This window comes from Octodon degus, unplaced genomic scaffold (genome assembly GCF_000260255.1).
Source record: "Octodon degus isolate 3935 unplaced genomic scaffold, OctDeg1.0 scaffold00026, whole genome shotgun sequence".
In the NCBI taxonomy this organism is placed as follows: Eukaryota; Metazoa; Chordata; class Mammalia; order Rodentia; family Octodontidae; genus Octodon; species Octodon degus.
In genome coordinates, this window is record NW_004524602.1 from 12,972,382 (window position 1) to 12,987,592 (window position 15,211).

The 15,211-nt window shown below is 44.7% G+C and overlaps 1 protein-coding gene across 1 annotated transcript in view; it reads right to left on the minus strand.

Moving 5' to 3' along the window:
* Positions 1–4,780, minus strand: part of Rab8b (RAB8B, member RAS oncogene family) — a 76,629-nt gene extending 71,849 nt beyond the window's left edge. The window contains exon 1 of the mRNA XM_023712586.1: positions 4,589–4,780. The gene's annotated coding sequence lies outside the window, so the exon portion shown is untranslated. The remainder of the gene's footprint in view (positions 1–4,588) is intronic.
* Positions 4,781–15,211: the final 10,431 nt, after the last annotated feature.

The window sequence follows — 15,211 nt, forward strand, 5'->3', positions numbered from 1 at the left end:
TTGTATATTTTTCATTGTTTTGTTTCATTTTTTAAGTACCCTTTGAAAATATATGAACCAATCTCAGCTTGTACACAGCACAAAAACAGGCTGCAGGCCACAACGGAACCAGTGGCCACAGTGTGCTAACCCTAATTTTAAAGAAAGAGACCCCAAGAAAAATATGCCACAGGGCAGAAAAAAAGGTCTGGAAATCACTGGATGAAACTAAGCTGAAACAATTATCAACATGTGGTTATTAATACAGTTTCATTAGTTATTTTGCAGGTGGAAGGAATTTTAATGGCAGAACATACTTTGATCTCCTGCCCTAGAACTATAGACACAAGAAAGAGAGGCCAAAGGCCAGCTATGCGCCCAGCATCCCAGGATTAACGCTTCTAAGGCTCTGGGCCATCGTATGAACACTACTTCCCCACACAGATGTAGAGAATCGAAGTGGAAACATCGCAACTTTCCTAACACAGAGATACATGTGCAAAACCTAATTCCTCCTTAGGAAATGCGGTGACTTGAATTCATGGAGAGGATGGGACTGACCCAATTAGCAACATCTCACTATGAGAAGTGGCAGGCCTGGCCTGGAGGCTGTAGCAGAAGCTCTGCTACACCTGTGTGATTCTGAAGCACCAACTAAACCTTTCTCCTCTCGCTTGTAAAAGGTGCAACAGGGTTATGGATAAAATAGGTAATTTCTAATACTTTCTGCTGTCAAACTATAACTATACTAAATAATGAAACCACTCAGGAAACATCTAACAGGAAGAAGGGGGCAGGGCAGGGCAGGGCAGGGCAGGGCAGGGCAGGGCAGGGCAGGGCAGGGCAGCCCCGACCAAGAGAAGATGCTGAGGCTGCCCTGCTGGAGGGCAGTGCAGGCTCATCTCTTCATGTTCCACCAGCACCTTGGTCCATTTTACCATGATGGTGTGTCCTCTCACCAATGTCAAAATGAGTCCACATCAGATAAGAGACAGATACATAGCCAAGTGCATTATTATTCCTAGTTACCTTAATATTATATTTTATGAGCATTTAATTAAATGTTAATTATGATTAAGTAGGGGGTTTGGGGAGCCAATTGACAGTTTTTCAATATTTGACCTAAAAGGCTAGTTGGTCCTAGACATCAGGTCTATAATGTCAAGCAGATAAAAATATCCTTAATCTGACACATTAACAGATATTATCTGACTGATACACTCCAAGATCTCTAAAAAGTCAGATAAAAAAAAAATCTACCTACCATTTACCACCGCAAAGAGCAGAAAGGAAATGAGAGCACTCAGAATGGCAAAACCTTAGAGAAGTGAGACAGTATCTGTGAGACGAGTGTATCCGGAGTCAAAAATTGCTCTCTTCCTCTCGTGACAACAGAACCCCTAATCAAACACTGTCTGAAGATGACAGGCTCTCATTTTTAAAACAACCTAAACTTTTAAAAAGGAAAATCAAAACTTAGAAGCTATCTTTTATGAAGAGAAACAAGGCACTTCTACCAAAGCACACACACAAACGCCAGGCGTTAAGAAGAGGATCTTCCCTGTGACCCAGAGCGTACCAAGTTTTGTTAGAAATGCTAGTGCAGACCTTATAAAAACCCAGTCAATTGACACACGTGGGTACTTCAAGATACAATTAGGACGGGGGACGAGACAGGCCAGAAAGGGTCACCTCAACAGCTTCAGATTCCCTGGGGATGGTGAACAGGGTTGGGAGACTAAACACTGCTGCCAGACATGTGAACACTGTCAGTAGAGTCTGTGGAAATTTTCACCAGAGTGACATTACCATTCGACTAATTTTCCCAGCTTAATTTCAACTATAAAACATTAGGTTTCAGATATATCAATTCTTCTGCTGTTTGAAGAATGCTACCACTTCCTGTTGGAGCTCTGAAGCTAAATAAGAGGCATGGCGTTTCCCCCCTTCGGTGTCAACTGAAGACAAGGTTCACACCTTCTTTGTAACCACATCCACCACACACACAAAAAAAACGAAAACCAAGATGTCCCTTGAGATTCACCCATTTACTGTCTACCTCCTATTCCAAACCATTGCAAGATACAGACTTTCATATTTTAATAGTTGGAAACCTCCAAAGAAACTCTTTTCATCATTTAAAAAATAAAATACACGCAGCGTTTGGGGATATAGCTAAGTGGTAAGTACTTGCCTAGCATGCTTGAGGTCCTGGGTCCAATCTCCATTGAGGGGGAGAGAGGTTGGAATTCACACAATTCTAATTTTTCAGAATGAAAACACTTTTAAAAAAATACTTTTAAATTATTTACTTATGTTTGTATTTATTGGGGTGGTTCTGAATCCAGGGCCTCATGCAATGCTAAGCATGTGCTGTATCACTGAGCTACATCTCCTGCCAGAAAAATAATTTTAAGAGCAACTATTTTAAAAGTTATCAGATACCACTACTATGGCTACTGATTTTTTTTTTTTTTTTTTTTTTTTGCGGAACCAGGGATTGAACTCAGGCCCTTGGGCTTGCCAGGCAAGTGCTTATTCTACTGAGCCATCTCCCTGGCTAGATACCACTACTATGGGACAAAAGTTACAGGAAAAAAAAAAAAAAAGAACAATAGAAGTATTACAAATAAAAACTCATTTAAGGAATTTAACAGAAACAGCATCAGTGTGATTTACTCATTTTTTCAAGACAAGTGGACATGTAAGGGGGGTCACACAAAGAACCAGTAAAGCCCACCCACTCAACTTTTTACCATCTGCATCTGCCGTATGCATTCAACAATGCAAGAATTAGCTGGGGTTTAATTAGTGCCAGTGTCAAAAATTAACACCCTTTAGTTGCTGTACCAGTTCCCACCAAATCTTTTAGAAACACACTTGAGAGATGACATTTAAAATCTGCTTCCTCAGAAAAGAAAAAGTCCCACTCAAGACTGACTGCCAAGAATTTGGAACTCAAACTTCCCTAAACCAGACAATGGTTTTAGGCCATTGAATCTGTATGAAAGAGATTAGAATAAACAAATGAAAGCCTTTCCCAATACTTAATTGAAAAGTGCTTTATACCCAAATAGTTTTTTAAAAGATAATAACCTTAAAACACACAAATATCTAAACACCCTTATTGCTAAAGAACTAGCTCTTTATTGTTTCCCAACCCAGAAATTCATGGTGAAAATATGCTATGTAAGAATCATTTGAAAGATGCCTAAATAAGCTACTATTAGAAGCCAGAAACATCACTCAGAAAACCCAAAACTAAGATTCAAAAGGTATTACTTCAACTATTAAAAAGTTAAACTGGGCCTGGGGAGATAGCTCAGTAGAATAAGTGCTAGCCTGCCAAGTGCAAGGGCCTGAGTTCAATCCCCAGTTCCGCCACAAAAAAAAAGTTAAACTAACTTCTACAGACAGTTTAAAGCCAGTTTGATTTGCTTTTCTGTTCATGGTAAGTTGGGTATCTTGTTAGCTGGAGGACAGCTCCTAGGCAAGATAAAAAACCTCCCAAATCTATTGGAAGTAATGGGAGAGAGAGATCACATGTGGTGATGTATTTTAAAAGCAACTATTAGAACCAAAGCAAAATACACAGGGAGGCAGGCAGAATGCAACACCAATTCCCCGACTTAAAAGTTACTAAACCTGCAAGCCTAAGAATTTAAAAAGATGAGGAGCCCTGCTTCTCAGATGGCAATAAAGGGGAGAGCCTTATTTCCCTGACCACATCGTTTCCAAAAGTCACCAGCCAAGCCCCTGAACACCCATTAACACTCATGGAACAACTTAACACTCCATACACATTATTCCATCATTAGTCACTTTCTGTTTTCTCCTGCACTTGATCCCAGAGAAAGAGAAAATCCAGTCATCAGTGGTCCCCGCTCCTGGGAAAGTCCTCACCCGCTGCTTAACACTCCCTTTCGCTTTTCCACCTTGGTCTCTGCCCAGCCTCTCCCTACACGCGGCTTCCCCTCTGCCTTCCCTCACACCCGCTCTCCGGGACTCTCTCCTCCAAGTATCCTCGCGCCACCCCCGTCTCCCACTCTGCCCTCTCGGCTCGTTTCGGTGCAGACCTCCCGCGCCCAGCGCCCCCTCACCAACCTCGCCTCCAGGTCACTCATCCCCTCCATCCCCATCCGACGGCCTGGGCTCACCTCTCTTGTCCCTGGTGTCCTCTGTCCCCTGGCTTCACGTCCCTCTCCTCCTGCAGCCCTTGGCTTCCCCCTCTCGTTTCCTTCCTCTTTGCTATCTTTTGACCATTTTCACGCCCACCGCCCCCTCTCCTCTCCCCGGGAGCTTTCCTGCGTCCCCCCACTCGGTCCCCCCGGGGCCCCTCCTCGGCAGCCCGGAGCCGCTCCAGCTCCAGGACCCCCGGTCCTTGTTCCTTTGCTTCCTCCTCTCTGTCCCCCAGGCCCCCCGGCACCCCCCAGCCTCGGGTCCCCCCCCGCCCGTCTCCCTCACGCCTTCGCCTCTCCCGCTGCCCGTCACCCCACGGTCCCCTCTCCGGGCGCCCGAGCCCCCGCTCGCCCCCGCTCGCCTTCGCTCAGGCCCCCGGTACCCGCCCCCCATCTCGCACCGCAGCCCCAGGCCGCCGCCCCTCCCTCACCGATGGTGGAAATGAAGGTGGTATTGAAGGCGTCCTCGGAGAAGCGGAACAGGAGGCAGGTCTTGCCCACGCCCGAGTCGCCGATCAGCAGCAGCTTGAACAGATAGTCGTAGGTCTTCGCCATCTTCTCGCTCCGGCCCTCTGACCAGGGAGCGAGAGGAGGCGGCGGAGAGCGCGCGGAGGGGGCCGCGAGCCGGGGGGCGTGTCCGCCGAGCCGCGCGCGCCCCCGCCCAGCGCCCCGCCCCGGGCCTCTCGACCAATCCCTGGCGGTTTCGTCATCACCGCCCGCGCCCCGGGCTTCATGGGACTCGTAGTTTCTTCCGGAAACGTCGGGCGTGCCGGGCGCGGACTGTCCGAAGAGGGCCTAGTGGGTGAAAGATGTGTTCTGGGTGCTGCGACCTGGTGGCCTAGGCCTTTCCAGACAAGCAGGGGAAGAAGGCCTCGTTTCCAGCTCTGCCCATCGCGCCGCCGGAACTTAACTTCGTTGTTTCTTTGTCTGTGGCTGCCTTTCAAATCCAGGACCTCGGGGGCTGAGTCCCTCAGCTTCCGTATCCTTTCCGCCGGGACCCGAGCCAGAGGCGTTTTCAGTGCCCGGAGATGCAGCCGGAGACCGTCTGGCAGAGAATGATTAGCGTGCTCACTCGTGGCCCCTGCACGCGACGTAGGCCAGGCGCGGTGACTACTGTAGGGGATCTGCGCAGACCTCGTTCCTCGCCCCGCAGGAGGAAAGATTTTTTAAATGTGGGAAGGCTTGTGCTACAGCTGTGTGGCCCGTAAGAAAGGAAGCGCCATCTGAGCCGGGAACTTTGGCCGTGGGAATGTAGAGCATAGGATTTGGAGGTAGTTCTGGCTCAGCTGCTTAACCGCAGTGACCGGTCACGCAGTTTGTAGATGTCGGTTTTCTCGTCTGTAAAATGAATATGAAACGAGCTACTTCATGGGATTGGAGTGAAAAGTAAATAGCAAAAGTGAAAGCCCAGGACAGCCCCGTGAGCGGTACCGAAGTGAATGGAGTTTATATTCTTCCCTCGGTAGGCGCTCTGTTGAGTGACAAATGGAGAGAGGAAGCAGCGTTCTCATACTTGATTTAAGTGGTTTACATTCAGGTAATGTGCAAGTAGCCAAGAAAACCAGGCACCCCACCCGATGGTTAGAGTTCTCTATTCCCCAAGAATCTTTTTTCTCGGTTTTAATTCCTAATATGTCAAATATCAGCAGCTAAAACCAGAGAGAGAGAGACGCTTTGAGCCGGAGTGATGACTGGCACCTGCAATCCCAGCCCTCAGGAGGCAGATGTAGGAGAACTGCAGTGAGGTGGAGGCCACCTAGGCTACACAGTGAGTTCAAGGCCAGCCTGAACTACAAAGCAAGACCCTCACTCAAAACCAGAAAAAAAAAAGTCCTGAGATCATAACATTTGTTCTGGGTCGAACATTTACCTTATACATAAGGAAATACTACTGGAATATTCAAAGTTGTTTAAGGGAGCCAGTAGACTCAACCATTCATGCAGTAAGAAAAAAACACAAACAGCTGAACAAACTAGCAGTTCCCCACCTTCACCCACTAGTGTGCAGGTTAAATTCAGGCCCTTTGCTACATCCCAACCCTTTTTATTTTCCAGACAGTCTCAATAAGGTGCTCAGGCTGGACTCAAATTCAGAATCCTCCCACCTCAGATTCCTAGATTACAGGCATGTGCCACCACGCCTGGCTCAGCAGGCTCTTTTAGGTACACATCTTGAGTACCTTTACCTTGTGACTTCATGTACAATGCCATGGATGTTATATTCTTAGTCTTATTGCAAGAGGACAGTATTGGCCTTCAGCTTCTATGTGGACAGAAAATGAAAGTTATCATCATTAACTCCCATTTACTGACCAAATGGTGTTTAAAAGGGCAGCAACTGCTGCTGCTCCTACTGCTGCTATTAACTGAATATCTAATTTCTAAAGCCCTCATGATGTCTAAGTCAGGGTAACCGGGAGGGATCCTGACCTGTAGCACAGGCTGAGACTGCCCAAGGCTGGCCTTAGGCAAGCTTCATATATGTGTATGTGACTGAAAATTTAACTCAGGGCCTTTGCACTGAGCTACATCTCCTGCCCTTTTTTATTATGAGACAGAGTCGTTACAGTGCCCAAGTTGTACTCAAACTTGGTTTCCTTGTACCTCATTTCCCATAGGACTTCGGTCACAGGTCTGCTACACCATACTCCCCTTAGGCAAGCTTCTGAACTTGGCTTCAGCCAGTCAACAAATAAGGCTCTATTCCTTTGTCCTCATTTCTAGAAAAGTGGGGAAGGGGCCAGGGAGATGGCTCAGTAGAGTAAGCACTTGCTTGGCAAGTGCAAGGGCCTGAGTTTAATCCCCAGTGCTGCCAAGAGAGAGAGAGAGAGAGAGAGAGAGAGAGAGAGAGAGAGAGAGAGAGAGAGAAAAGAAAAAAAAAATGGGGAGGGAAGTCTCAAAGACCAGTAGAATCTTTCTCTTTAAAGATGTGTTCATATTAAAATAAGTTTTTTTGTTCTACCATTTGCATTCAATGATTGTCATTCTCTTTCTATATGAGTAAGAACAAGCTGAGATGATGAACTTAAGTTTAAAAGAGAAGCTAGAGTTAGGAATCTTCTTAAAGTCCCTAAATTTCCTTAGGGGAATTTCATGAATTGATGGGAATTTTGTTTTAAATTCTATTTTGTTTTCACTTCTTCAGCTTTTCTCTACTACCAAGTATGTTCAGATTTTGTGCAACAGTATATTGGAGATTAGATTCTTGGTAGTAATCTGTACTACTGACTCAAGACATTTGCTGAACAAATCAAAGATCTAAGTGTGTTTATGGAGAGAAGGGAACCATAGATAATAGGTTCCTGGTTGTTCCTGTTTTCCAAGCGCTATTAGCAGACTCCTTCCAAAAATCTACAGTGCTGTGCTCTGAGGAAACCAGGTGCCCAGACCCAGCCCAGACATGGTACATCGCTGCGAAGCGCTAGGGAAACCAGCACATTCAGTTTGATCTGTTACCTGAGCGAGTGGTACATAAACTATGATCCTGGCTACTTAGGTGGCTGAGGCAGGAGGATTACAAAGTTCAAGGCCAGCTTGGCCCCTTAGTGAGACACTGTCTCAAGAAAAATCAAAAAGCGCTAGGATACAGCTCAGTTGTAGAACATTTGCCTACTCTGCATGAGCTCCTGCATTCAACCCACAATACTGAAAAAAAAAATTTTTTTTTTAAGTTTTCTGTAGGGTTACATTGCCCATGACAGCTTGACAAGACTCTAATGTCCAACAGGTTTATGCTCTCTGGGATCTTTTCAGGCCACCCTTCTTTCTTCAGGATTTTAGGAAGCTGCTCTTCCCTTCCTGGTGACTGTGATAGAGGGTACTCTGACCACCTGGCCACGGAGGTGGGCAACTGCTCTGGTCTGGTATGTCAACCTGAGTTCTTTCTAATGAGCTGGGGTGATGATTGGTGAGGTCTGTATGAGCTCCAGGCTGCTTTTGATGAGAGTTTTAGCTACTTTTCCTGTGTTTTCTTCTTGCCTTCTCTGCTTCCCTGGTCCTCAAACTGGCTTTCTTCATGGCAGCAAGCAAGACTGACAGGCTGCACAATTCCAAGGCAATCTCTCCTCCCCTGACAGCACTTATTCATCATAGGAAACACAAACCCCCCAAGTATCTACTGATATATTCTTGGAGGTATGTGTGTTCTCTGTGCAAATTTTCAGAAGAATTGAAGAATTTTTAAACTGGTTTAATTGTAGTTCCATGACACTTGGCAGGAAATGTTGCTTTTCTGAAGTGTGTAAGTGAAATTAAAGGTGTGTGAGACTCCTACTTCTGAAGGGCCAGCAGAACTGGAATCAGTCATCACTGAGACTTTCCTGCCTTTAATTATATTCTCCAAGAACCCGTGCACCGGCAGCTGAGGCATGAGGATCACCGTGAGTTCGAAGCCAGCCTGGGTTACATAGTGAGCTGTTCAAGGCCAGGCTACAGAACTACATAGCAAGAGCCTGCCGCGAAAGAAACAAAAACAAAAACAAAACACTATGCACTTACATTGCTCTGAAAAATTTACAGCGAAGCAGCCCCTGGACATCAGTTTGTCCCATCAGTGTTAAAGCTCCTGCCCAGCTCTTGGGTATTGGCCCTCTGCCATGCGTTGGACACAGCTGTCCCAGTGGGCTACAATGATGCCCTTCATGGAGATTATGTTCCCTGCTGATGACTCAGCCATTGAATAAGTTCTCTCTCTGTTACTCAGTAGTGTGTATATGTCTTTGTCTTCTCCCTTAAAATTGGAGCTCTCTGAGGGACAAGATCCTGCTAATGTCTCACTGTCATCCCCAGCATGCAAGCAGGATGCTTCACACATAGTAGGCACTAGAGTTGTTGTTGAATGAATGAAAGCATGAACATCTGTCCATCAGACAAGCAGTCTTCAGAAACATTGCAGAAAATTTGGTTTATTATTTGCTACAAAACTTGGGTACCTATGTACACTACACCTTGTGGCTCTATGTTACTTCATTTTGTAAGTACACTGTGCATTGTTGTGTTTAAGAAATGACGGTGACCATGTATTGTTTTTCGAGTTTGTCAAGATCACATTTACTGATAAGGACTGAAAGCTGCCAATCTTTTATCACCTGTGTGCCATCTAAAAACATGCTATTTATTTAGTGATAGTCCAGTGGTATAATTCCATAATTATCCTCATCAAAAAGGGACAAACTGTACTCTTCCACCCACTGATATTTCCTGAGCAATCACAGGATGAGTAATGTCCACTCCAACAACTACTCATTAAGCTCACATTATGAAGCCAGCTTGGCAAGGCCACATGGAGGGTACAAAGAACTCTACCGTGTGGTCTCTACCCTCACTTTGTTCCCACTAGTTGAGGGGAGAACACACAAGTGAAAAGTTCAATGATAAATGCTGTCACATACTGCATTTCTTGTGGTGGGTCATGTCCATTCTGAATTCTGACTGGTCAGCATTTTTGTTTGACTTTTTGAGACAGGGTCTCACTAGGCAGTTCAGGCTGGCCTCAAACTCATGGTGATCCTCCTACCTCAGCCTCCCAACTGCTGGGATTACAGGCATGTACTACCAAGAAGCTGACGGTGAAAGCTGATTGGTCAGCTTTTCATTCAATTCACTGACATACTCATTGTGATTGGTTGGGTGTCCATTTTGATTATTTGAGCATCCATACCAATGAGTCAGGCTTCCAATCTGATTTGTCAAGTGCTGATGCAAAGCTGATTGTGACTTTTGTTGGTGGTTATTTCTTGAGACAGGTTTCACTCTATAGCTTAGGTTGGTCTCAAACTCTGCATCCTCCTGCCTTGGCCTCCAAACTGTTGGGATTGCAGGATCCACCACACCCAGCTGTTGAGTGTCATATATTTTGAGTTTGAGCTTTTGAATGTTATCTATTTTGTATATCACCACTGGATGTAAAAGTTGAATGAAAAGGAGATGATATTACTTTTTAAACTACTGCATAAACGTACAGGATATGAGTAACGCATCTCTACAAAACCTAGTTTATTATGACGAAGTCTGCATGTAGAGATGATAAGAAGATGTGAGCGTCCATCCCTTGGTCCTGAGTTCATAGACAGGACTGAATCAGACGCTATCTTTGGGATCAGCCCCTAAAATGTGAACAAGAGCCAAGGCTAATGGTTAGATAAAGACAAAACTTTTCTTGAATGCTATGGGTGGAAACCTAATCCCTTAGGATTAAGAAGACGCAACTCTTCTGGGTGCTGGCTGCATCTCTGGATAAGGTGGAACCCTCAGAAAGTGGAGGTGCAGCTCAGCGAGCCTGGAGCGCGGGGCTCAGTAGTCTAACCTACTGAGGTGGCTTGTTGGGAATCTGTTCTGACACCTCTTCAGATGAGATCGGGCGCATTCAGGGTGGTATGGCCGTAGAATAACACCTCTTCAATCACGTCTTTGCCTGATAATAACACTTACGATGATAAAATGTTAGGAATTCATTCCTGTCATTAACGTATGCATTGCCGTTCCATAGGATTCTGTGTCAGATAAGGCTTCTACGCAGTAAGCACATATATTTTGGGTAGGACTCCTTGGGAACTCGAGCTGTTTAGGAGTGTGTGTGTGTATGTGTGTATGCGCACGTGCGCGCGCGTGTGTGTATTGATCTCAGAACATCCTACATGCTAGGCAAGTGCTCTGTCTCTGAGCTACATCTCCAGCTCAAGAAGGCCTTCTGGGACCAACTGTAAAGTAGACATTGACCCTATAACAAAGTGCGGATGTGCTAATACAATCAGATTCGTAACAGGTAATGGGACGCTTCTGTTAATAAGTAAAAGGATACTTTATGGCTTCGATAAATAATAAAAACAACTATTGGATCACATAGTAAAAGAATCAGATACAGGCCTAATGACAGGCTTACTCCAGCAGCTCAGATAACATGCCTGGGACCTGGTTTCTCTCTTGGTTTCTTAATGCTTCTTCAAAGTTGCACTTAGTTGGGCTGGAGAGATGGCTCAGTGGTCTAAAGCACCTATTTGGAACAAGCTTGGCAAAGCATCAGGGACCGCGGTTCGATCCCCAGCACCACATGCCAGCCAGACCCGCCCCCTGGTGGGCTGAGCTGGCCACACACACACACCACTCTCTCTCTCTCTCTCTCTCTCTCTCTCTCTCTCTCTCTCTCTCAAATAAATAAAAAAATTTAAAAAAAAAAAACAACAAAGTTGCACTTAGTGCAAAGGCCACCCCATCGGTTTGCAAAACCATGTTCCTCAAACGCCTGGGCCCCTTGCTTGTAGGCTCAAGCAGACAAGGGTACAAGGAGTCCTCTTCCCCGTGAGTTTTTTGTTTTTTTAATGTATTTAGTACAGGGTCTACAAGGTCTCACTACACAGATCAGACTCGTAGTGATCCTTTCTGTTCTTCAGCCTCCCAAGTGCGGGGATTACAGGCATGCGCCGCCACACCCAGTCTCAATCACAGTTTCAGCGCACCCCAGGGGTGGGACCAGCACTTGGAGGATCGAACCTGGGCCGCTGCATCCTCCTAAGCAGGTGCTTTAGTCTGCTAAGCTATCTGGCCAGCCCTCCTGAGAGTTTAAATAAATATCTGAAATTGTGCTCCTTGGGGCATGACAGCTTTCCCGAAACTAACCAAGAGCCACACAGAATAGACTAGATGGATTGACAGAAAGCACTAGAAATCGATGTGGAATCATTCTCACACTGAACACAGGATTGTTAGAAACAGAGGGGACAGGAGGAAAGAAGCCTGGGCAAATAGCAAGTGACACTATCACTTGTGCTCAAATCAAATACAGGAATATCTGTGTGAAGTATTACTGAGGAACTGCTAATGGAATTTCTGCACAAGTCATAGGAGCTGAATCCAGGAAAATTCGGACCTGTCATTCATTGAAACAGATGGATTAATAGTTCAATAGGAAAAACATATGGTCCCTTTGAGGAAAAACCATGTTTAAAGAAAAGGTAGACGGACCCAAGCCAGAATGAACCCAGGCAGTGGGACACCTTCTGCCCTGTGCACCCTACTGCAACAACTAAGGCCAAAAAATAAAAAATAAAAAAAAAAAATAAAAAGCTCAGGTTAAACACTTGGGCAGCTCCAGTTTCTCTCTTAGGCTCTGATAAACCTATTCCAGGACTTTATCCTGGAAAAATGATAGGATTAAGCTTCAGGCCACCTATCTCTGTTCCCAGCTCTGTCACTAACCAGCTCTGTGGCCTGAGGCACAATGACCTTCCTGCACCTCAGCTTCCACATTTGTAAAATGAAAAGGATTGGTAAATCCCTTACCATGTGCACAACCCTCTAGGCTCTGGAAGCTGGGCTCCATAAAGGATGACCTTAAGTCTGAGGTACCCGTCCTGCAGACTTTGGTCTTGTAAGTCACCTAGATGCCTGTGAATTCAGGATTTATCAGTAGCCTTTCAGCTCGCATGCAGGGTGTGGCACTGGGAAAGGAACCTGTGTCACCTAGTTCCTTGTTTTAAACAGCCCTGGATTCACCCTTATGACTCAGTTATTCGTACTTCTATTTTTCCAAGCAGTACAAAGTTTTGATCCTTTCTGAGATGGAAACAATGTATTACGTTACCAAAGATTTATTGAGTTGCTAAACCACTGGCTTAACAGAGACATGAAATTCAGCTTTGTATTTTGAGCCAAACCAGTCATATTCTTGCCTCCAGTTCCTACATAATGGAGACAATCATTATCTGAGAAACCTTAAACATAGATTTTCTTCCCTATTAAACAGAAAAAAGAACTTAGAAACAGAGTTCATCAGGGAACATGCTGAATCACTCTAGCACCTCTGCTAAGACATCCTATCGCTTTGTGACATTCCCTACTCTCCCTGTTTGCACAGAACTGAAGAGTTAATATGAAATCCAGCAGAACTGTGGTTATTCATTTTTAAAAGATCTACGATTATAAAATAATGGTGCCAACCTAATAGAAAGCTGAGGAAATAAAGCTGAGTACGTGATTACTTTGGGTTAGGGTAAATATTCAGGTTTAGAAAAACTGCTAATGAAATCCCAATCCCATTGTAATTTCCTACCCATTTCTTTCTGAAACTCAAGAGCCACCAGGTCTAATTAGGGCAGTTTGGGGGATTATCACAATGTCTTATTTCTACATTTGAGGCTTAATATATATTGAGGCTTTTATGAAACACAGAGGTTTCCATATGTCTCTGGTGCAAAACATTTGTGTTTGCCATCTGCTACTCAACGGCAGTTTTGTAGGAAAAGAATGCAAATTGCCTGGTTCTTTAATGACTTCAGGGTGAGGCTATAGACTGTGGGGTAGCAAGTTCACTGCTGGGCAAAATCTGCTGTTTACTTAGCCATCCACTCAAGAATGTTTCATGCAAAGACACAGTATGAAAAGAAACTGAAGTCTAAATTTATTTGTGTCTTTTGAACTCAAAGCGAAGACCATGTAAAGCGATGTGTGAGGGTCTTTAGGCCGGCAAAGCAAGACACTACCTAAGACACCAGACTTTAAGGCCACTATTAACACATATCAGTTCTCTTTTCCTTGGCCCATGCCAAAGAATCTATGAGTCATACTTCATACTTCGGCTTAAAAAACATCAAAGGATCACCTTGAGCTCAGTATTAAAAAAGGAAAAAAAAAAAAAAAAGCTCCCCTCTCATTAGGAATTAACTACCTGCACTTTGGATTTAATACCTTTTATTTTCTTTTTTTCATTAGCTTCCTGAATTGTGAATAATTGTTTAATAGCTCCAAGAGGTATAGCTCAGTGGTAAAGGCATATGTGACAGTAACAAAACAAGGTAGAAAAAACCATCACCACTAACAACAACAAACTCAAAAGTATATTTTGAACCGGTTCTGGTTACTCAAGTAGTAACTTTAACCAACTGTGCTTAATCCAAACTGGAAACTCTAGAGCTTAGGGATTATCTGTAGGTTTCAATTACTGATTCTTTTAAAACTTCCTTTGCAATAAGTCTCTCACTAGAATTATAAGAATATAGAATGTAAGAAACTGATAAAGGAAAGAGACCAGGTCAGGACACTGGCTTAGACCCTTGACAGGACAGCTGGCCTGGAAAGACTTCTGATTCTAAAATGACCCTTTGTTCCAAGGTGCTATAGCACTGACTACCATAGAGCCTGGTTACTCGGCGTTTCTCAAGGTATGTAGCTCAGAACACCAAGTGAATAAGCAGAGGCGAGTAGGTGATGGTAGAAGACAGGGTTTCCCGGTCAGCGCCTTTCAACAAATGCTGTTGTCACAGACTGATTAGAGCAGCTCAGGGCCTCTTGATCTGCCGGGGTACAGAGTCTCCATAAGGAGAGGAAGCACCCAGCTTTCCCCATCCTCCTTCCTGACCTCTTGGGACCTGGGTTCCGTAGGCTATATGTCGCGAAGCTGATTTCATCTCCACCTTCAGCTGAGATACAGATCCCGTATGAAACCATACAGTCCTGACATCAAGATGCGCGTCAGCACATTCACCGGAAGTGTCAGGGCAGGAGGCGGCAGCATCTATTAGCAGAGTGTCGGACAAATCGGATTATGAACACTGTCCCTGCCACCTCCAGGTTCTCCTCAGTCCCTGGTACCCTGTTGCCACTTCTGTCACCATCAGGCCTACCCAAAGGTCAGCCAAAACCTGGAGCAGCTGCTTTACCCTCCAGTCCTGGGGATACAGAACTGAAATGAAAATCACCTATGTTCAAAAATATATTTGCCTGTAATTCTGATGGTGCGCAAGACTGAATTCTCCTGTGAGCATCTTATGGTATGTTTTTAAGAAAAAGAAGCGTGTTCAGTAGGCTACCATTCACTTTTTTTCCTTCTGTGTTGTTCTGTACTTGGAATGAATCATAGGATGTCAGAGGGTCACATCCCACCCAGGCTGATTTCCTATACTGACATTTAAAAGGCTGTAAAATAATCTACACAATGAAATGTTCTCAGGAATGAATCATTTAAGTGTCTGAGGGTATGAATTATATGCACATTGTATCCCTAGTGAATAACTGGGTTTGGCATATATTAGCCACACAGTGATAAATATGCTTGCATTAAT